The 23,427-nt window shown below is 33.0% G+C and overlaps 1 protein-coding gene across 3 annotated transcripts in view; it reads right to left on the bottom strand.

Moving 5' to 3' along the window:
• LOC129807444 (cAMP-specific 3',5'-cyclic phosphodiesterase) overlaps window positions 1-23,427 on the bottom strand; it is a 378,877-nt gene that overhangs the window by 340,615 nt on the left and 14,835 nt on the right. For 2 of the 3 annotated variants that reach the window (XM_055856713.1, XM_055856716.1), the window contains exon 1: window positions 21,569-22,288. The exons of the other annotated variant lie outside the window; for it this stretch is intronic. The gene's annotated coding sequence lies outside the window, so the exon portion shown is untranslated. Of the gene's footprint in view, window positions 1-21,568; window positions 22,289-23,427 lie in introns of those variants that run through there. 3 annotated transcript variants of the gene reach the window in all.

Genomic DNA, 23,427 nt, shown 5'->3' with positions numbered 1-23,427 from the left:
GTGTAACTAATAATGGCCGAATTAATATTATACCACAAAATACTCAACTCCAAATGCTATTAAATCAACGAATTATCTCATAATCATTATCAAATACTGTCGCTGTACTTGCATTAAGTTCTCGATGACGTACGCAATTCAAGGTATTGTAGATAATAACAACAGATAGTGGGTCATCACACCAAATTGTGTGTTTGAAAATAAAGTTGTTCCGCACACACATTAGCTATTTTATAGTTTGTGACCGTGTATGATTGAAAAAAAAAACAGGGTGCTAATATTGATTTTCACTCATTCACTTACACACGTCAAAGTGTAGAGTTTTCCTTTTTTTTCAAAAATAATAAAACCCCAAGTGAAGCTCATAAATTCAGCTCACAGAGAATGAGCTACTTCATTGTTTTGTATATAAGAACAAGGAATTTGAACAACACGTAATTGGATAATAAAACAATTAAAAGTCTCTTTATATCTTTTCTATTTCGCGTGTAATGGAGCATTTTCAAATTAAAGCACAAGAAAATTCACAATGGAAAACTAAGATTGAAAATCAATGAGAAAGTACACAATCTTTTCTAATATTAAATATTTTAAAAATAAAATAAAAGAGCTTCTATAAGTTTCAAGATGTTATCTGCTCAAAAAATATAAAAAAGTAGAATTAAGTTTATATGAAAAAAAATAAAATTTGCAATTTTACATTGCCTGAGTCAAACTGTACATTCAATGATACACAAAATTAAATACCACATTCAAGAATCATATTGTGTAGCTGAAATGCAAAGATTTTATTATATAAATAATAAATAAACACTCTCTTTGCCACTCGAGTTCACTCATAAAAGTTTTTTCACCTTATTCTTTAATTTGAGCTTTTTATCACCTTTTGAATATCGACATTATTGTGCTAGTCATACCAAAAATACCCAATGGATGAGACAGAGTCGAGTAAAAAAAAATCCTTTGAATTTTTCAAATGACTCCCCTTCCATCTCCGGGTTAAATTTAAAAACACGTCAATGGTTTTGTGTCTCTGCCCATGTTCAGTGTTAAATGTACTGAAATTCTCTGTACATTAAACCCAAGAAAAATATCAAAAGGAATTACAGTGATGGTGGTAATGTCACATAAAATTTACCACCTCAATTTTGTCACATTGTGAACTTTTACCGTAGAAAAGCACTGGGACCAACTTTAGCGATAAAGTATTTTACCGGAAGAAGCGCTAGAAAAATACTATACTTTCTACATAGCAATTTCTAGTAATAGTGCAAAAAGTCTACCATAGATTGCAACAAATTGAATAATAAAATATAAAGTAATTTTAAATGTACATTGTAGTTGCACATTAAAAATCCATTAAAAATTGCAAAAATAACACCTATAAAGTGGTAATGATGCGGAGGATACTTTGTGCATAGATGAAATTTTTAACTTCCATCATTCGCTCAGTTTCTTTAAGGTCAAAGGTCAAAATTAGCTTTAGAGAGCGTATTTCTCAACCAATTTCAACTCAAGCAAATATGGATTTACTGGAAAGATCTTGTAATCCCGTAAAAATCTAAAACGATTTAAAACTATTATGAACCGATTCAATATTGAAATGTTCTAAAACAGATTTAAAGACGAAAAAAGAATTAATAAACTTTCATGATGAAAAAAGAATCATTAAAACCGCAAATTTCAAAATATGGCTGACATCTCTAAATCTCTGATATTTTTTAAGAAAAATAACCAAGGAAGTTTTTTGGAAGTTTTTCTAGAAAGCTTATAACATGTAAATTCCTATGCATTATTTATATTATTTTTACTACTTGAACTGCATAGAGAGCACGGGGTACTTGAAAAATATTGCAAGAACATCCAAAACGCTTAACTTTCAAGCTACTGTACACACAGAGAAGTGATTTTAAGAAAGCGGTGTTGAATTTGGGGTTGATTTTTGTGTTGGAGTTGCTTGAACACCAAACGTAGTACCATTCACACCAAATTAACACCAAGTTTTGAATCAATGGTGTTGTATGAAATGCTTTGGAGGTGTTGTATTAACTCCACCACAGAAATATCGAAAATGGTGCAATAGTAACACCATCAATTCTCTATAATGGTGCTTTCAGAACGCCAACCGGTGTTCTTCACTATCATTCCTGCGTTCTCTTCCCTCCCCGTTGCATCAGTATCAAATTGGTCAGTGAAGAATGCGGAATTTATGTTACGCAATTTTCTGCGCTTTATTTCAATTGTTTATTGTGCTAATTAGTGCATTTTCGGAAAGTATTTTATTTACTGATAATTTATATAATATTTCTGTAACAGAAGTGTTTTTTTCTTTTGTGTCAATTTGGGTTTTCCAGTGGAAATTGCGCAGAGATTTCTTGGTGAGTGTGCCCTTTGATCAATCATTTTTATCAGAAAATTTCCCCTCAGTACAGTAAATCTCCAAAATCCCAATTATTTATTCAAAATTGTGTTAATGCATTTTTACTGACATATCTTTTGAAAAATTTCAGTCCAAATTGGGCGAATGACGAATAAGGCAAAAGTCTAAAAAGGGCAGTTCGGAAAACGTCTCAGGAAATATGCAAGTATCATGATCAACGAAATTGAAAATGAACGAGATTTTTACCATGGAAACTTGACTGATCTATAGGACAAATCGCCATGAAATTTTCATTTTCCTCTGGATGAAAATCTAAGGACTTCCTGGGATTTTGTGAGGTGGGATTATGAACCTTATAAGTAAGACATTTTTTTGGCATAGTTGGAGAATCCATACGATTTGCATGGTAGTCAGAAAAAATCTCTGAACTTGAACAGCATTTTTATGTGCGAAACATCAAAGCCTCCCCCTAAATGAAAGAAAATTATTTTATATTATATTTAATGTTGTAAATTCTGATTTAAAAATTTTTTATAATAAAAAGTTTTAACAAGTATACAAATTTCGTGTTTTATTTATTTTATGTCGATACGGATATGGATTTCGATAAGGGAGCATTTAAAAAAATCGTTATATTAAAAAAAAAAGTGGTGGAAAATTCACACTTTTATTGGTTTAAAAGTAACACCTATATCTTCTTGAGATGGTGTGATACAAAATCCACAATGGTGTTCCAACAACGCTAAATTTGGTGTTAATAATTGGTGTGAAATTGGTGTAATCAGAAACCCAAAACTGGTGTTGGTTGCTATTTTGGTACCAATTGGTGTATTCTGAACACCGAATTGGGGTTAGTTGATTTTGGGGTTGAGGTTGGTGTGTCCGACAACACCAATTGGAGTTGTCATTCCACTAAAATTTCTCTGTGTGTACTTTTGACAATGGATTCATATTTTACATGACAATAGTTCACTGTACAGTACACTGAGAGAAATCCGAAAAAGTTAAAATAACTTTCCGCAAATGTTAATTTTACCCTGCAGTTTTGATCCGAAATCGGTGTAAATATTATGCTTTTTAGGTGTATTTGGGATTAAAGTTACACTTTTTCATGTTAATTTTACCCTTAAGAAGGTGTAAAATTAACATTAAAAAATGTTGATATATTTTTAAACCTAAAAAGTGTTAAAGTTATGAGGAAAAAAAGTTAATCGCACCCTCTTTTTCTTTCTCAGTGGTATTATTCGAAAATATTATGTGATTTTTTTTCCGTATAATAGAACTCACACTTGACAATTTGATTTCGTTATAATTTTTTTTTGTAATTAATTAGGAAAATTAATTCTCTCTTGCTGAGGTCTTCCATTTATATTTTTTTGCCAATATTTTTTAATTTTGTTTCTTATTTTATTTTTAAATTCTATTTTTTAATTTTATATTTTGTCATTTTTATATTTTTTAAAGCTCTTCAAAACCCGAATGTAATTAAACTTTTCGATTTCCGTAACATAACTTGGTGCAGACATACTTAATAACATATTAAAATGCTTTAGTGGAAGTCTAAAAAAAATTACTTAATCGATAGACATCGTCCTTAAAGTAAAAAGCAAAATTGAACGAAATCCTTAGGAATATCCTACTTAGAGTTGGTAAAAGCAAATACTTTATCATGCGCATTTTTGAAATTTTTTACTTGTAATTTCTAAGATGATTGGGGCTCTAAACTAGAAGCATCTTTAGCGAACAGAATGCATGCACTTTTACAATATTATAATTTACTATAAGGCAAAATATTTTGTAATGTCAAAAGTGTGTGAATTGCCCACCTTCTCCTATCTCAAAAACCATAGTTTTTTTATATGTATTCAATCTTATATGAAGTAAGATGCTACATAGGGGAAATGCTCATAATTTTGTCCAGTTTCGTATTTTGGACACTTTGAGGATAACATTGGACACTAAAAATAAATTGATTAAAATGATGGATTTTTATTCCAATATTTGATGAATAATGAATTCTATCTAAATATTTGTCCTTTTTGGAAGATTTTAACACTAAATACGTTAAAATTTGAATATGATTTGAGTTGAAATTGCTTTGTTGAAAATTCAGTGTGAGCAATTGCTTACGAGAAATATGACAGAACTTCGTGGCTTACTTCAGTCTTATTTAGTTTTGGTGAAGTACTAACAAAGTTTGTTCGCTGTTTTTGAGTGATATTATTGAATATTCATTGAATATTGTGTTGATTCACGTTACTGATGATTTGTACATTTGACCTGAAGTGAGATTTGCCTTGTGAATTATATTTTTCGTGTGAAAAATGGGAAATTTTTTAAGACATTCACCAGTGAGGTGATGATTCTTATTTTGGACAGGTGTTTTTCTCACGAAATTTCGTGAAGTTTTAGCTTTTGTGATGACTAGGTTGGACAAATGCCTGGAGAAACAAAGGAGCATCATCTCTACGAAAGAGATGCAGTGAGAAATGCCTTGAAAGGCTCCCGGAAAGGTCAGGGAATGAGCGAATCCGCACGTACTTACAGTACCGAAGTCAACTCACTTTAATGAATGATATGGAAAGTTTCTGGGCTTCTTGTGACATTCCACGTTTCCCTTACATGAACAGGAAGAGGACTTGGTAAGATTGGTTCATCAAATGAAGAACAATGGGCATCCTGTTGAGGCGGATTATCTGTCCAAATTTACAGACAAGTTGTAAAAATTAATAACCAAGTTGTCCAAAATAAGAGTCAAATTCACCTCTACATATCAATTCATTTTTAAACGTATTAAAACTAATTTTAGTAAAAATGAGATGATAAATAGCTTGCCAAGTTTCTAAACAATCCTTCTGAAAAGAGAGTAACAAAAAAAGTCAATTAGTATTGAAAATATCGCACTTCAAACTTAGGATATCGATGCTTATATGCAGACTGTCCAAAATTATGAGCACTTCCCCTATGACTAAACCGTTCTATAATTTTCTGAAAATTTCTTAATTGTGTGAATTACAGTGAAATAATGTAATGTATTGTTTCCAATTTAATTGTGTGAATTTCATAAGATGTCGCATTGTTTTTATTGATAGGAAATAAATGTATACACTTGAGTTGTAGAAGTAAATTCGATGCATATTACAATTAAATAGAAAATAATATTTGGAACTTACGAATTAGGGTAAGTGTGCCAAATTCCGGCCAGCTTGCAATTTCGGCCACCTTTTTTGTTCCTCGAATTTTCATGAACTTTTAGATTTTACGTACTCTAGAGATTATACAATGCAAAAGAATAACAGAAAATGTAGCTTCGACAAACGAGATGACGTGAAAAAGATGTTGGAAGAATTCCTGAAGGGCAAGGAACTATGAGAAAGAAGGTGGCCGAAATAGGGCACCAAAGCTATATCTACATTTTTATTCATTTTAAAATGTATTAAGAATGATTTTAGAGTAAATAAAGATGGTAAACTCTTTACAAGGTTCCAAGCAACACTCTTACAAAAGAAAGAATAAAAAAAAATCAATTTGTATTTTAAATATTACATTTCAAACTTGAGACTTTGACGCTTGCATGCAACTATGCCGAAATTTGGCACACTTACCCTACAAACTAAAAAATATTTCGTAAAATTAATCGTAAATGTTTGTGAATTCTTATTTGGAACTTACGAAATTTTTGGTAAATCGTATACCCCAGAAACAAGTTCGTATAAGTCTGTACAATTTTCACAAACATTATTCGCACATGTCTTCACGAACATTTACGAATAAATGTTTGTAATTGAATGAAAAAAATGCTCGTCAAGTGATCACGTTGCGAGCAATGTTTATGAAAATGGGTGTCAAAGCGTCCGAGGCTTTGTGAGCTGCTCGAACTCCCGAGAAGGAGCTCTGCTTTATATTCTTTTTCGCAAATTTTTCTGGTAGGGGAAAGTGACCATGCTTGATACGATCCAAGCTTAATAATAACTATTTATTTTCTATGTTAATCAATAGTTATGACTTATCGCAATATATTTCAATAGCTGGTGCTAAGCCTCACATTTCCTAAAAAAAATTAGGATCCTAGCTCTTTTTTCCTAGTTTCACGAAGCAAAAATCAAAAATGGGTCCAAAACTGTAATTTTGATACATGATATTTTATAAGTATTTCTTAATTAATGACGCTTTTCAGGAAAACTACTATCATAGGCACATAGAGGGTTCATCAGTACTAATATTTATGTAAAAATATTTTTAATTGGTGGACACTGTTTTTGTGGGTGGTAACAAATTCATAAATTCTACTTGTGTCCATCCTATATTTTAAGAAGGGTCCATGAATGATAATTTTAATGTGGCAACTATATCATTAGATGTGATTATTTCATAATTACACATATTGCAATCCACCAATTTTATCGACAATTGACATAATCTTCAACCCTGTTGCCTGAATTTTAAGGTTGCAGAGTGACATTTTCATGGACTCAAAGTGAAAAAATGGTTTTCGCTAGTGCCCTAATGTCATAAAAACACGGCTTAGAAAAATTACATAAAAATGATTTTAAAACTAATAACCAGTCTTACAAACAATTTAAGCAGATAGATTAGAGTTCCGTCTAAATATTGATGTGCAATTTTTTGTATCCGGTGAAATTTTTGCAGTGAAAATAGGCCTCCGATTTGTCGAATCAATTATTATACAGGAAGGCCCCGGACCCGACTTGTATAAAAGTCGCCACTGAATTTTCATTTTCTTCTTGAGGAAAATCTGAGGATTTCCAGGAACTATGTGAGTTAGGACTATGAACCTAATAAGTGAGACATTTTTTTGTCATAGTGGAAGAATCGCTTCGGTTTGTGTGTTAATCAGAAAAAAATCACAAACCTTGGACATCATTTTACAGTATCAAGCATGGTCACTTTCCCCTACATATAAAGTTACTGTCGAATTAAATTTGTCTATAAATCACCACAAAATCAGCTTGAAGTTGAAAATTGTTCAAGAAGAGGGTTTCAAAAAATCATTAACCTTTTAATTAATGAATTGAACAAAACGGGTGAAAATTAGGCCTTTGACCTTGAATAATTCAAGATGGCGAATTAACCGGTAAAAGGTGTCTAAGAACGAAATGTTTAGCCCGACTAACTACAAAACATCCGAAAATCATTGAAATCGCTAGGGCCAATTTTTTGCAAAGTTAAGAAACATGTTCTTGGATGGGTTAGAAAGGGTGGCGGGTACTTTGGGTAAGTTAGTTCGCTATAGAATGCTGACTTGTAGGGGGGTCACCGAAGACCGGAAGTCAATATCTCTTACCGTTTAGCAGCCAGGATGGTGAGAAAAAATTTGGATTGCAAAAACTGCTCTCTCTTGGAGTTCGAGCAGTTAAAAAGTACAATCTTTATGAACTTGTTTGTGGATTATACGATGAACAAACATTTCGTACTTTCCCCAATGGGGATTCACAAATATTTATGAACAATTTTACATTTTTTTTTCCTGGGTAGCGCAATAACAATATTTGAATAAAAACTTTTGGGAAATTGTTTTTAAAATAATTATTCAATTGTAAAACTGTACAAAGCTTTCCATTCAAACTAAAACCAAAAATTTGCATTTGGAAACTGCCGAAAGGGAGAAGGAAATATCCAACTGATTTTGTGGTTTCTACAATACAAAACGTCAAAATAGCATATTTCATTCAATTGAATGTCTCTATTGACTAAGAATAACAATGACTATTTCTGAGAGATAATTCTAATAATCATCAAATTCTATTTCTACTCTTTATTGCCAACACGAATGGGGGAGTTGAACTATTTGACATCAATTACCATTTGCCACATTGACCAGCCAAATTCAATTGGTGACGAATTTTTCTACTTTGTTAAACATCAAGACATTTTTAATATCCTAATTGCTTTTTTTGTGTTAAGAACCCCCAAAAAAATAAAAGAACAAAACAAGAAGGTGAGAAAAAGTGCGATTTTTTCTCACCTTTCATCTAAATTGTTTGAGAGAAAAATAACACATTGAGAGGTGTTGTGAAAAGACGTGGAAAAAAGCGAGTGGAAAATCGTAGAGTTATTTCCGTTCTAGTAAATTTCACACACAAAAGGTTCTCACTCTCGCTCATGCATAGGCTTTTGTGTGACTTTTAATTAAAATTAAAATCACTTCAAATTGCTAAATTTTCTGCCTGTGATGATTATTTCTGCAAAAAAAAAAGAGAGAGGAATAGAGACAAGCCATAAAAGAAGAGTGCGAGTGGGAATTCCAACTTGCGTCACTGTGGCAATTTATTCCCGCGCGAGTGCTATTTAAATGGAATAGATTGAAATTAATTTGGACACGCATTTGAAAATCATCTTAATAGAAAATTCTTCCAATTTCCACAGAGGTATTATCTGTCCCATTTGAAAAATTTTCCATTTAGAACCTCTCACTCTCTAAATAACTTTCCAGGTGAACATTTAATCCCTTCTACGAAAGAGCACGGGATTGAGCAAAAGACGCAATGACAAATAATTTCACGAACAAAAAAAAAGACTAAAAGAAAAAAGGTGCTGATTGAAAAGAAGAAAATCTCAAAATGATCAATGAAATGTGGTTAAATAACGACTTCATTCAATTTACATCTCAGAACGATCTCATCTCTCGCGGAAGCATTTGTACATAATAAAAACGAAGAATCACTCTCAGAACTACACTCAACAAATCTACTGGAGCAATACAATAAACAAACACACCATGATTTAGTACACCACAAACTCACATAATTAATATTAAATTACACATTGTAGAGATTCTCGTATGGAGCACAGTGTATTCGCCGAAAATCACAACAATATCATAATATTAGCAAATTGAATAAAATAACTTATTCTTCTTCCATTTAATTCACCGAAATATCTTCGTCATGAGATAATTTTTCATAAGATACTTGTTTTTGATCTTCCCAGACCAACAAAAATAACCAATTGAACACATTGCCTAATGTAGAGTGAATTAAGTGATAGCTCTATATCAATCTTAATTTTATACTATACTGTTAAATCTACAAATTTAATCTTCATTTATTTGGAACTTAATTCAAAGCTTGTTTTTACACAGCAATAAAACTCAATCAGAAAATACCTGGCTGCGACTTTTTGGTCAGTAAAAAATAAAATTTGGTCAGTAAAAAATCAAATGTGGTCAGATAAAAATAAAATATGGTCAGTAAAAAATAAGATAACGGTTAGTAAAAAATAAAGAATCTGGTCAGTAAAAAATCAAATTTTATCAGCCTATATTTTGGTCAGTAAAAAATCAAATTTGGTCAGTAAAAAAACAAAATTTGGTCAGTATAAAATAAAATTTGGTCAGTAAAAAAACATATTCGGTCGGAGAAAAGTCAAATTTGGTCGGTAAAGTCAAATTTGGTCAGTAAAAACTCAAATTTGGTCAGTGAAAAATCAAACCATATTATTACTATAATAATATATGTAATACCATATATTACTGACCATATTTTATTTTCAACTGACCACATTTGATTTTTTACTGACCATATTTAATTTTTTACTGACCATATTTTTTTTACTGACCAATTTGAATTTTTTACTGACCAAAAAGATTTTGGCAAAATACCTCTAAGTCTAAGGCGTCTAAGGGCTCATTTAAAGGATGGTATTTTGAAATGAACTCACCCACAATTCAGCCTGAGCTAAAATAGAAAATCATAGGGGAAAGTACCCTGCGAAATGTATTTCAAAAACTGGACACTTTCCCCTAGTTTTTAAAATACGGGTGCGATGAATCACATTTATTGAGTAACATAGGAAAAACTTAGTCATTACGAAACTTGGAATCGTACGAAGTATGGGCACTTTCCCCTACTATTCACAGACATAATGTGATAGACTAAAAGTGTATCGGCAAAAGGATAAACAGCAATCGATTTGCACACAGTGCCGTTGATGTTCGAAAAATTTAAGCTTACTTTCGAATGTTCCAACTAAACTTTCGAGCGGGCTCTTGAAATTTCATGAAATGCCACATTAAAAAGTATTATTAGAGTAGGGGAAGGCCTTCAGGCTTCGCACACATTCTGGCATCGAACATTTTCTTATTTTTTCCATGAAATGTGTGACTTAAGGCTAGATAATAAAATATATTAGCATAGATAGGTCAAATTCATTAAAGGAATATGGGAAATAATGGAGTCTTCGAAGCCATAGTATGTGCGAAACCTGAAAGCCTTCCCCTACTCAATTATAATGTGGAGAATTATAAACAGGACTACACATTCTGAACGTCAATGCAATGCTTTGATTGTGTTTAACACATTGACGCCAATCACAATCTCATTAGAAATTTAAATTATGTTAATTTCGAAACATTCGAAATTCTAATTAAAAATAAGTAGAGACACCCTGAGGAACTCAAAATCTTTCTTGGATCTTTCTTGGCTTTTGAAATTGTTTTCAACATTTTCCATACTCTGGCTGTAAACAGCAGAGCTTGAAGAATTCACTACTATATCTTATACCGAAACATCCAGCGATGAAGATGACGTAGCGAGAAGACGTATCTCATTAACAAAAATTTAAATTTAAAATAAAAAACAAATATGTGCATGTGCAGTGCATGGCAATGAAGATTTGATAAAAAAGACAGCATTTGTCGTTTCTTTAAGGCTATTTACACCGCCGCATTATATGGGGATTGAACTGTTCCAAAATCGGATTTCGGATCATTAAGTCTCAATCTAGGTCCGCAATCTAAATGGTTTCATTGAGGTCATTTAGACTGTCGCATTGGATTAAGATTGAATTGTCTCAAAATCGGATTTTGGGACAATTCAATCTCAATCCAATGCAGCGGTGTAAATGGCGTCTTTGTCTTCCAAATGGAAAATTCAATTAGTTTTTGTTTTCCTAATTCAGGAAATCCCCTTAAATGAAAATTAAGTATAGGTTTTTTTCAGTTTTTTTAGTTTTCGAAATTTGACACCTCTATTATCAAAGAGAATAACGGTAACCATTAAGGAGGTTAGAACCCAAAGCACGTGTTCCATAAAATGAAAGCTCTATCGTTCAACACAATGAGTGCTCAAAATGAATTTATGCCGAACATTTTACAAATATTCTGCTACGATGATGTCACTAGAAAAAGAACTAAAAACTACATTTCCAATCGAATAATACCACTTGTCCTCGAGTAAGATGTGCTTAAAGTAAATTAATTTTATAGTGGCTTTGAAATGGCTTCACAGGAAATTGATATGACGCCAATATTCTAAGCTCAAACGTATCATCAGTAGCAAATGCACATGACAATGTTTAAGAACTGTGGAGTACTTTATTGAATTTTCTCAGATATAAATCGTATAGCAAAAATCTAATTAAGATAGCAACGCTATCAGAAGATAATTGTGGAACTTGAGTGTGTGCAGGGTAGAGGTGAAAAATTATCTCGTTGACACTTTTCACACGAAGCCATCAGCTTAGCCAGATGCATTCTATTAAGCATCTTCACAAGTGTCCCATCTAATTCAAGCACTTAATATATTGTTATTTACCAATTTCACAGGATAGTCGCATCCAAATGTTCTATTTTTTTATATTTTGTCTACTTCCTTTCATTACTCATTTTATTTTGTTTGGTCATTAAATTCGGTTAGATGGGAAAAACAAATTTTATTAACACACAATTGAGAACTTAAGGGACAATGAAATACTCGTTTAAATTTTGGCAAAGAAAAAATAAACAGCATTTCGTTTTAGTTGAATACATCTTAGATGTTAGTTGCACAAAATAGACCTATTTTTGTAAATATTTGGATGTTTACTATTCGAAATGTAATATTTTGCTCACTAACATTTTTTTTCTGACAATATGAAATTGTCACTATTTTATTTGTATTTAAATTTTTTTTTTTTTTTAAATTCTTAATTAGGAAAATTTGAATGAAACTTAGAATATTATCTATCTATCTTTCTATTTATATTTGGGCTTAAAATTTCTGAAAAATCTGAATAAATTAAAATCGGATATGAACCGGTAATAAATCATATAAGACCTATAAGTAATTTTTGTCAGAATATCAATGCTTTGTTCCTAAACTGAGCAAAACAATTGTGCATCTAAATAAAATAATTGTAAGGACCCGGTTCATTTAGTATAGGCGAAAAAAATCATAAATCAATGTAGCCCCACAGATAAAATTAGCTCCACCTCCCTCTATGTCTTTCCGTTCTATCGCTAGTAGAAGCCTCAGCACTACGTAGAATCGGCCGACCGGACGGCCATACGCGTTAGCGAGTATAATATACGTAATCTATGCGAGTCAAAAAGTCTAGAGGAGACCGGGGAGGTTTGGGACAGGGGTAGTATGGTGTACGAGGCGATTTTTCATTAATTATTGAAATAAATGAGATTTAACCACTATTCAATCGTAGACAACAATAAAATGTATATTGACTAAAAGAATGGATATCCTCAGTTCTATTGCTTAAATTATTTGAACATTTTTTTTTAAATTGATAAAAATTGTACATTTTGAATTCTCAGTTTACCTCTTTGTATTTTATATCAGCGATATAATCAAAACTTTTCTATCTCACTAACTAGCAGTGTAATCTGGGAACATATTTTTATAAAAGTTTCCGAGGTCACACTCTTGTTTTTTACTTAAAAAATACGTCCCAGACATCCTCTTTTGCGTCCCATACTGCCTCAAATCGGGAAGGTTTGAGACAAAGTGTCAAGTTAAATGTTTTATCTTCTCCTAGAAAATTCAGCTGTTTTTCAAGTTCAATCGAGTACTTTTCATAAAGTTAATACCCATAAGTATCCTATAGACCGCATGAAAATGCAATACATTATCGGGACTTTTCGGAATACTGTCTCAAAGTTAAAACAAGAAAAAGTGTCTCAAACCTCCCCAGTCTCCCCTACATGCAAATTTTGACCCACATCTTATGAGATCGCATTTCACCTCGGACCACAGAAGCTGAGATTGTAAAAAATCTTAGCCAAGTAAATTCTCGTCTAAGAAAATTTATTTTTTTTTTTCAATTTTCATAAGTCACTGGCATTTCATAGTTAAACAAAAAACAGGGAAAATTGTGAAATAGGAACCTTTTTCTAAGGGTTTTTCAAAAATATCCTTATTTTGAGACCAAATATTGACTTTTACATGCTGTTAAAGATATTAAAAATATTTTTTTTTCAAATGCCATACAGGTTCAACTAGAAGAGAATTTTATTCTGAATAAAATAAGCCTTTATTCATTTAAATCGGTTAATAAGTTTTCGTCTTAATCTTTCCCGTCAATTTGAAGGAATTATCAAAATGAAAAATGGAGAAAACACGCTTGAAAATTTTGGATGTTCGCCCAAACGCTTACAAATCTGCTCTGCACTTCTTTGCTTTCGTTTCTGTATCTTTTGAAGTTTCTATTTATTTATTTAGATTTTATTGAGATAGTTTATCTATCTATTTAAGCAATAAAAAAAAAATATAGACCACTCCTGAGCCTGTAATTCATGCTTCCCCTTTAAAGAAGGTTTTTAAGATTCTCCAGTGCATTAGGTGCATTTCGAAATGCCCCCATTAAAGTGTCCCCATTAAAATAAACCAAAACGGAGCACAAAAAAGTGGTAAATTCTTGTTATATTAAAATATTCTTCTTTATACGCAACTTTATGGCCTCTACACACTAGAAAACTTTATATCCATATTGAAGTAAATTCTCTTCACTTGTGTAGGAAAAAAACTCTTCAATATTCAATATTCAATATGTAGAGATTATTAGGGCCCAAACAGACTTATGCCCTAGGCACACTTTCAATTCAACTTAACCCGTATTTAACTTAAGCCGTAACGTATTTGTTATCAAAATAATGGTCAGATAACATTGGTAAAAATAAAAGGAACAATTTGGATCATATTTCGATGCTTCCATTCCATACTATGCTATCTCAGATTGACAACATTTCAGGAGAGCCATTTGAAGTTGGCGATTTCCTCTTTTTGGCGTCGATTTGATCTTTTTCAAAAGGATGGATCATATTTGATCCTTTACAAGGATCACCTAGTATCTCTTGAAATTTTGTATGAACATTTATCACGATATATTGATTATGTTTTATCGTGAATTTATTACTCATATCATATTTCATAACTCTTTCATTGTTTTTATTCGTTTATTCCGGAGTTAAATAAGTGTCAAAACAAGGATACTTTCAAAGGATCTTCGACGATTCTTTCATTTTTACCAGTGTGTACTTCCAACAGTTTTCAACTAATCCGTCTCTCGACTTAAGTCTAAAAAGCTTAATTAGTAGAAAGGTGATGGAAATTTAGTCTAATCATTATTTTGATTATAATTTAGTTAAGCCCTCTCCCGGCTTAAGTCGTAAATATGTCTCGGATATTAGGCTTATCCTCGAAAATATTTAACCTGTAAAATTTTGCAGTAAAGATTTATCTAAAACTATCATATACCGGAGCCATAGGATCATCGATTAAAGGTCCTTTACATAAACTTTATCCAAATTTACTTACTTACGTCCTTTCCTGTCAAATTTTACAGTGTAAATATTTCCGGGGATCAGCCTGAGTCTGTTTGGCAAATTTTACAAATTTGCTATTTTTAAATAAGTAAATTTACTTTTACTTTTAATGTACCTAATTTATTTGTAATTTAAATGAATGATTTTTGATAAGAATGCAGTCTAAAGGAAGGCTATGTTATATAGAGGACTGGGTCTACATTAGATAGTGAGCTGTTCTGGGTGCCTTTGAAGAAACATTAAGACAGTTGGCAGTTACGAATTCAGTACGCTCCCAATTGAAAAAAAAACTTATATCCAATGAAAAAATCATTTGCTGGCTTATTGAGCCCTGGTTTCCCCTATGATAAAACATCAAGATTGAATCATTCTGCAGTATCTCAAATGAGATTGACGATGCGCGCGACTCTAATCACTCGTAATGGTGATGTTTTGAATTGAAAGGAACAGCAGAAATAGGCACCATAAATAAATTATCCACCACAGACTCACATATTATAGGAGTGAATCGACCTTTTCATCGCCCAGTGTTACAATTCGTCAATTAATTAAAGTTTGTGGCACCATTTTCATTGGGATTCATACTAGGTGGGATTTTTCACATGGAAATTCTACATATTACCTCATTTTCCTAATTGCACTTATAAAACGTGTAAAACAATCATTAGAACTACCTTAGCTCTGCACTTTATTAGTTTCCCATCTTGTGTACCCTCAAATTGCGTCAACTTGGTTGTCTCTCAAGTGGGAAGTTTGTGGTACTGAGGATGAAAGGAAAGTGGATACCCACAAAGGAACTGAGAAAAAAGTTGCCATCGCGAAGGATAAAATGAATGAAAATTTATTAACAAGACGGTCAACTGCGCGTCTTCTATGGATTTAAATTTATTATCGAGAAGTGTGAGTAAGAGAATCGTGGGCAATAACCAAGAAAATAGATGAGGAGGTTTATAATTAAATCATATTGCGAGAATTTCTGCTACAATTTTTTTTCTGTCTCATCCTCATCATCCTCTTCTGTTTTTTCTTTACTGTGTACCTATACCATTGTAGATTTACGCATACTTCTACCCACCGGGAAATCATCATTCAAGATGACTTTGAGGGCAAAAATTGTGTTATTTACAGGAGAGATGAGACACATAAATTCATTTGAATTGCCTGAATTTTGGGTGCTCCTCATATATAATATACATATGAAAAATTGTCTTTTAAATATTATATTAATAAATTGCTTAAGAATGCTAACGAAGACCATTTGAAGTGGGGTTTATTTTAGGACAGGTGCTGCTTTTCATATGAATGACAAAGTGCTCTTCCACTATCAAATGATCAATTAATTAATTTGTAAGCTTCAAAAGGCGAAAATTGAGGACAAAGCATGTCTCATTGCATTAAAACAACAAGCTTATGAGATCACTCCCTTATCATATCAACCAGATATGTTACCAAAGCCACCTCCACTATCTACCAAACCACTCGATATCATTCTGATTTCGAGAAGATTTAAATTTCGATCATTTCTATATGCCCTTCTTTTTACTATCGCTAGCATAAACAAAGTTAAAATATGTAAATACTAAAAAAAAAAGCTCCTTTGAAGCTCATAAATAAAGAAAAACCTATTGATAAGCCGTCAAAAACAAAAAAAAAGGTTGAAAAGCTTGCCAACTTTGCGAAATGCTCGAACTCTTTACTTTGATGTTAAACGTCAAACCCGAAAAGCTGTATCTAATTACTCATAATTACTACTTATTTAGATTAATAAAGATATTCAACGGTTCACTGAGAAAAAAAGAGGGTGCGATTAACTTTTTTTCCTCATAACTTTAACACTTTTTAGGTGTAAAAATATATCAACATTTTTTAATGTTAATTTTACACCTTTTTAAGGTTAAAATTAACATGAAAAAGGATAACTTTAACCCTAAATACACCTAAAAATGGTAATATTTACACCGATTTGGGATCAATACTGCAGAGTAAAATTAACATTTCAGGAATGTTATTTTAACTTTTTCAGATTTCTCTCAGGGTTCAACTAAAGACGAAAAAGTGTACATCGTTTTTTTCGAATTCGGTTATAAAATAATTGGAAATTCTTCACTGCGTCGCTTTTTACGCGTACCGGGTTTTTCAAACTATTGAATCAAGATACAAAAAAACAAAAACTAGTCCAAAATTGAAGTAGTACATAAACCGATACACTTTTACTAGCACTTCATAACCGGTTCAAAACCGTTCAGAACCTATTCAGGCTTTTCATAAACTAAAAAAAACTGCTCCACCGACTCCAAAACCAAAATTATCTCCATTTGATTAAAAAAGATTACTTTCTAAAGGATTTAAGCATTAAATTAAAAAAAAAAAACAACTGCAATGATGGGCTCAAGATCAGAGGTATACAAAATACGTCAGTAAAGAAACCAAATTCACATGGTCAATTGAAAGTATACCAATCGAAACTAAAGAAAATTTAGATTATGTTAGTAATGCGTTCGTCGGCTTACATAGAGAAAGATCTCACGAAGACCCCTAGTAAGGGGTTATTAATTAATTATTACAGGATCTATAACTGTTTGATCTATAGATCTGGCGATCCAAGATCCAAAAACCAAGAATTGTAAAAACTCGTCAAATTTATCAATTTATCAAATTTTGAATGATTACATATATTATTCTCCGTAGAATTCGAGCAATAAAATAACGCAAAACAAGGATGAAGGAATAATCTGGCAATGGCCAAAAACTGAGCAATGTATTTTCTAATCGGATTTGAGAAAGTTTCCTAAGTTGAAAGTTTCTTATGGAGTTTCGTCATAGAGCTGAGTCATGTGCTCTGGTCTCTTTATACAAAAAGTCCATGTATCTATATGTTGAACATATAGAATAAGAATATTATAACAAAACTTGGACTACCTATTTGCTAAGTCAAACTCTAAATCAGAGTAATAATACCAACACCTCCCAACACCGAAGTTATTCATATACAGAGATAAAAGCCCAATTATCTCTATGTATATTTGTCACATTTATGATTTCCCCCTGGGATTGATATTTATTTTCACGACATCACCAACTCAAGTTTTTGCGATAGTGAGCGAGAAGACTCTTTTGACTTTATCACAAAATTGTGTATGATAAAATGTCTCAAACATCAAACAATCGATACCACTTTCTCTCCACCCGCTGTGCAATATAGATTTTTTGCCACACCATTTATCCAGCCACCTCGACATTGTATAATTTATTTATATAACATGTTATTGTATGTCGAAGGGTGTCAAAGTCACTAAAAAAAAAGGAGAAGTACACGCACAGCACAAATAGTGCAGAGTGAAAGAAAGAAAAAATACCATATTAAAAAGCAAGTGATATGGTCGCAAGAAAATAAAAATATTGTAGGGATATGAGGGGTACTATAGATCACCAAGAATCAACGAAATGCATAATAAAAAAAAGAACTTTATTGAAATTAAATAATAATTTAAAATTTTCTGCGAAAATTTGGAATATCACTGAGAGAAATCCGAAAAAGTTAAAATAGCATTCCGGAAATGTTAATTTTACCCTGCATTATTGATCTGAAATCGGTGTAAATATTATGCTTTATAGGTGTATTAGGGGTTAAAGTTACCCTTTTTCATGTTAATTTTACACTTAAAAAGGTGTGAAATTAACATTAAAAATTGTTAAAGTTACGAGGAAAAAAAGTTAATCGCGCCCCTTGTTTTTTCTCAGTGATGAACCTTTATCGAAAAAACAAAAGTCGATACAGTAGAGCCCCGCTATAGGCCATCGCTCTATAGTCCACAATTTATCGACCGTTGATTTCAGAACACTAATTTTAAGTTAGGTTATGTTTTTCAGTACGCGACATGCAATGTTGTCATAATTATTTTAATATTTTTGGTAAACTTTATTGAGTAGTTGTGATAATTGTGATCCATAATGAAGAGAGTGAGGACAAGTACCACAATCGCAAAGAGAGTGGAAGCCGTCGAGCAATTTCAATACTAAAAGTCGTTGATAATTTTAAAAAATGACATGGACTATAGTGCGACCCAAGTGTCAAATCTGGAACCAAATATAGCCTATAGCGAGGCTCTATTGTATTTGCTTCTGTTGAACTTGAATGTCATCCGTTGGCATTAGTCTTACTCGCATTAATATAAGCCGAAAGTGTAAATGTGTCATTTAGAAGCCTATTTCTTGCATTTTCGATACGGAATCTTAAAGATCGATTCTGGGTGGGTTCTAGGAAACCTATAACTGTGCATCATAACCGGGATCGAATGAACACCTGTTCGGCAGGAAACACCTATGGGCAATTTCGTTAAAATAATTTATTTAGGGTATCTAATAAAATATTAATATGACATTTTTTTCATTAATCTACCTGTCTGACATTTTTATGCCTTTGTGTGCCTTTGTACCAATTGGGATTTCATATTCTAATTGGTACAAATGGGGTGCCAATAAGCGATGACATAACACAATTTCTTAGAATGCCAATAGGTGTACCTCCGTGCACTCAATGGGTCAAGTGGTAGAGCACTCGCTCTATGATGCACGTGTCCCGGGTTCGAATCCCCTTCAGGTCACCAGGAATTTTTCTGGCGTTAAAGGTGTTCGGTTTGCATCCAGTGAGCTTCACTGCACTTGATTCAACGGGTATGGGACTGACAACCTCATCCCGTACAAGAAAAAATAATAATGCATAAAGGAAAGTGATTCTCCAAATCTGAAAAATCCTCTAAAATTGCTCTTTTTACTATTTTGAGACATTCAGGAAACAAACTAAACCTCCAGTCTAAAAAACGATCTTTAAAATAACAGTTTGTCTAGTTCCCGTATCTATAAACTATAAAGTTTTTTTTTTTTAATTCGCCTCTAAAGAAACTAGAACAGTTAAGCCTGTGCGTGAAGCCGATTTATCGCGTGTTTAGTTAAGACTTAAAGTTTGTCTTTTCATCTATACGCTGAGAAAAAAAAGAGGGTGCGATTAACTTTTTTTCCTCATAACGTTAATACTTTTTAGGTGTAAAAATATATCAACATTTTTTATGTTAATTTTACACCTTTTTAAGGGTAAAATTATCATGAAAAAGGGTAACTTTAACCTCCAATACACCTAAAAAGGGTAATATTTACACCGATTTTGGATCAATACTGCAGGGTAAAATTAACATTTCCGGAATGCTATTTTAACTTTTTCGGATTTCTCTCAGTGTACTTTTCTAATTTCTTAAAATAAATGGTATTTTTGGAAAAGTTTCCCATTTTCAATGAATGTTTCATTGAAAAATTCCATGTATGTTAAAGATTTATGGTTAATCAGGTCTTGAAAAATCTCTATAAGTGCTTGCTACTGAAAGTTTTGGGAGCTTAGCCCACTCAGCCTCTAATCTGTAGCCCGTATTAGTCATTAAAACTAAAATCTTTCTAGATGTTTCTACCAGAAATACTACTAGACGTAGTCAAAGCAGGTTGATTGGGATATTCGAAATTCTAAGACATTGCCTAAAATCGATGTGATCAAAAAACCCTGACTTGCCCCTATGTAAAATTGGTAAGATAAGAAATTCTCTACAACGCTAGAATAAACATTTGTCGAACGGGAAAACGCGTGAAGCTATGTGGGGTAAGGGCGTGGGATCGGGTGGCTAGACACTCTCTTTAAAGTGTAGTTTCACTTCCATCTCAATTTCGTACACAAAGAAGGGCACTAGGGGGGTAGTGTGCTAGGGTGAAATTGGAGGGAAGCATATCAGAGGCAAGGATCGATAGACATCCGAAGGATTGTGTGATCTCTCGGATGGAAATGAAGAGAAAAGATTGAGCAGCAAATGGTTAGCAAGTGGAAAATGGGGGAGTATAGAGAATCCATCCCTTGTGCCATACATCGATTCCACAAAGTTGTTGGGTAGGTGGAATAGGGGGCTTAGGGATGTGAAATGCTTGGCTGAATGTGTATGGGAAAAACAGAGGAAAATGAGACCAGTTATTTCCTCCAAATGCTTTCCTCTAAGATGAGGACATTTTTGTGTGCTACCCTCTTTTTTTTTCAGTCTCAAACTACCTACTATTCCATGGTACTCAGCCGCGGTGTACACCAAAATACATCATATATGTAGAACAAATCAGTGAATTTGGCTACGACAAGAGTGAGAAAAATTGGATGATATGAAAGGCTGAATGTTCCCACGCGATTTTCATCTTGGTACCCTAACTAGGCCCAAAAGCAATGTGAAGGGGTTAGTAAGGAAGAACACATTTGAGAGGGGAATCCACCAAAGCTTGCTCGAGGGGATGAACAACATTACAGAGCTTAAGGGTTGGGAGAAGCACGCAAAAGTTTCACAATCATCATATTACACGACATACAATTGCCGACTTTTGTATTTTGGCCTGGTTAATTCTTATAGCAATCCCATGGAAATTTAACCATAATTTCTACAACAGGAAAATTCTATTGTAAGGTGTTTTTTTTTTCTAATTTAAGATGCATTTCAAGTAATTTTTTTTCTGTGTATAAGAGTTGGTGGGAAAAATTTCCGAGAATTTTTCCATTCATTTTCTCCATTCTCCCAGAGTGTTTATTGAGTAAAACATGAAAATTGAAGAAAACTCACACAATGTGGGAAGTGGTTTTCCTTTTAGAATGCACACAAATATCTTTGTATGTTATTTCTCTATTTCCTCACTGGTTGCCTCTTCCAGATTATTTTCCCAGAGTTGATGGTTCTCCAAAAAAACACATACACAAACATCCACCAATCTATTCCCGTCAATGGAAAATGCTGCTTTTCTTGTACTCTCTTGTACTTTCCACACGAATTTTTTTTTTTTTGTGCTTTGTTACATAAAATACATCTATATGTGTGTACTTTTTTTCCCTTCGTGACACCAGAACGAAAGAAAAGAATCAACTTTTCTCTCTCACACTCACTAACTTTGGTCACAGATGTATGGAAAATTCTTCTTCACTGTGTATAAAATCACGATGAAAAATCTCACCTCACCTTTTCTACACAGAACCGAGAAATTAAAATTGTGGCGTCGCGAGATGAACCACAAAAATACAATCGGGAGCCCAACTGTGGGGGCCGCGAATCAGTTCTGCTTCTGCCCCCCACACACACAGAGAGATCGCGGAGAAAATTAGTCTTTTTCACAAATTTTTCCCTGTTGAAACTGGGCGAGTTCGAGGACAAAAGCTTTTAGCTGTCCTCTGGATTGCAGCACACAGGAGAAGGGAAAAAGCACTGAGAGTTCTTTCCCGGCACACCAAACGACACAACAAAACACGTCGAACTGAACACAGAGGCAGATTCTCTCCTCTCGCGTTTTCATGAATGTTTTGCGGCGCGACGTCGATATAACGAAATCGACGAAACTCTGCGTGTGACGATTCCTCTCTCACTTGCTCTCTTCTATACAATCTCCCATTGAAAATTGAGAGAGGTCTCATCTGGTGCACCGAGTCGCCCGGCGATTGTGCTCGGCACTAAAACCGAAAACTTGTGATAAGCCCTGATAAGCTTACGATACATCCCATTCTCCCACTAGCCATCACAAATTTTATCAATCATTAGAAATTATGAAAAAATCGTGCTGGTAATACCCATATACTGGGTTCGCACTACATGATCAACCCCCTAATAATCAATAGGGATAAATGGGGTAGATCTACAAACAGGTGGGAATTTTTCTTATTCTAAGAACACCATAAATTTGATTTTTTTTGACATGGTTTCGATTAGAGATTACTTTTCGTCCATATGTGAAAATACCATTGAATTATTCCTAATAAAAAAAATTTTCAAGGTTAAGGGTTAAAAAGGCGCCAGAGAACGCATTTTTCAACTGAATATTGTCATGTTTGGACTCATTGGAAAGGTCTTGAAATTTATAATGAGACTGAACCGGTAATGAACCGACTAAAGCGTGTCCCAGATTTAAATCCCAAGTTTTCGTCAAGAAGTTAGTCACAATAGGAATTAAGTTTTGTTTTGATTTTTTTTTGGCGTTTCAAGAGAATTTCGTCAGCTTTTCATTTCTGAAAAAAATATTGAAAAAGGTTGTGTTTTGGCTGAGAAAAGTGATAAAAATGGAGAACCTGTGCAAATTGATCGTGGACACGTACCTAAAGAATCAAAAAGCGAGCTATTCTAAAATCGGAAGGATCACCGAGAAGTGTCCATCCACGGTGCGAAGGGTTATATTACGCTTCAAGGAACTCAAGACTGTTGTTCGAAAGCCAGGATGTGGCAGAAAACTTGGAGCTGTCGATATTTATAGTAAATATCGATATTTAAGTATTAAATAATATTATAAAAGCTTGTACTGCTTAATTGCGAGGCAAAAACACAATAACACTCGAAATTGTGAAGGTTTTCTTTAGTTGGCTGAATGCTCATTTTTCGTTTGAACCTCAATATCGAGGTTAAAAAACAATCTGAGAGAAAAGTTTTACATGGGTGAAAATGTA

This window comes from Phlebotomus papatasi, chromosome 3 (assembly GCF_024763615.1).
Source record: "Phlebotomus papatasi isolate M1 chromosome 3, Ppap_2.1, whole genome shotgun sequence".
Taxonomy (NCBI): domain Eukaryota; kingdom Metazoa; phylum Arthropoda; class Insecta; order Diptera; family Psychodidae; genus Phlebotomus; species Phlebotomus papatasi.
This window is presented reverse-complemented; position numbering and strand designations above follow the sequence as displayed.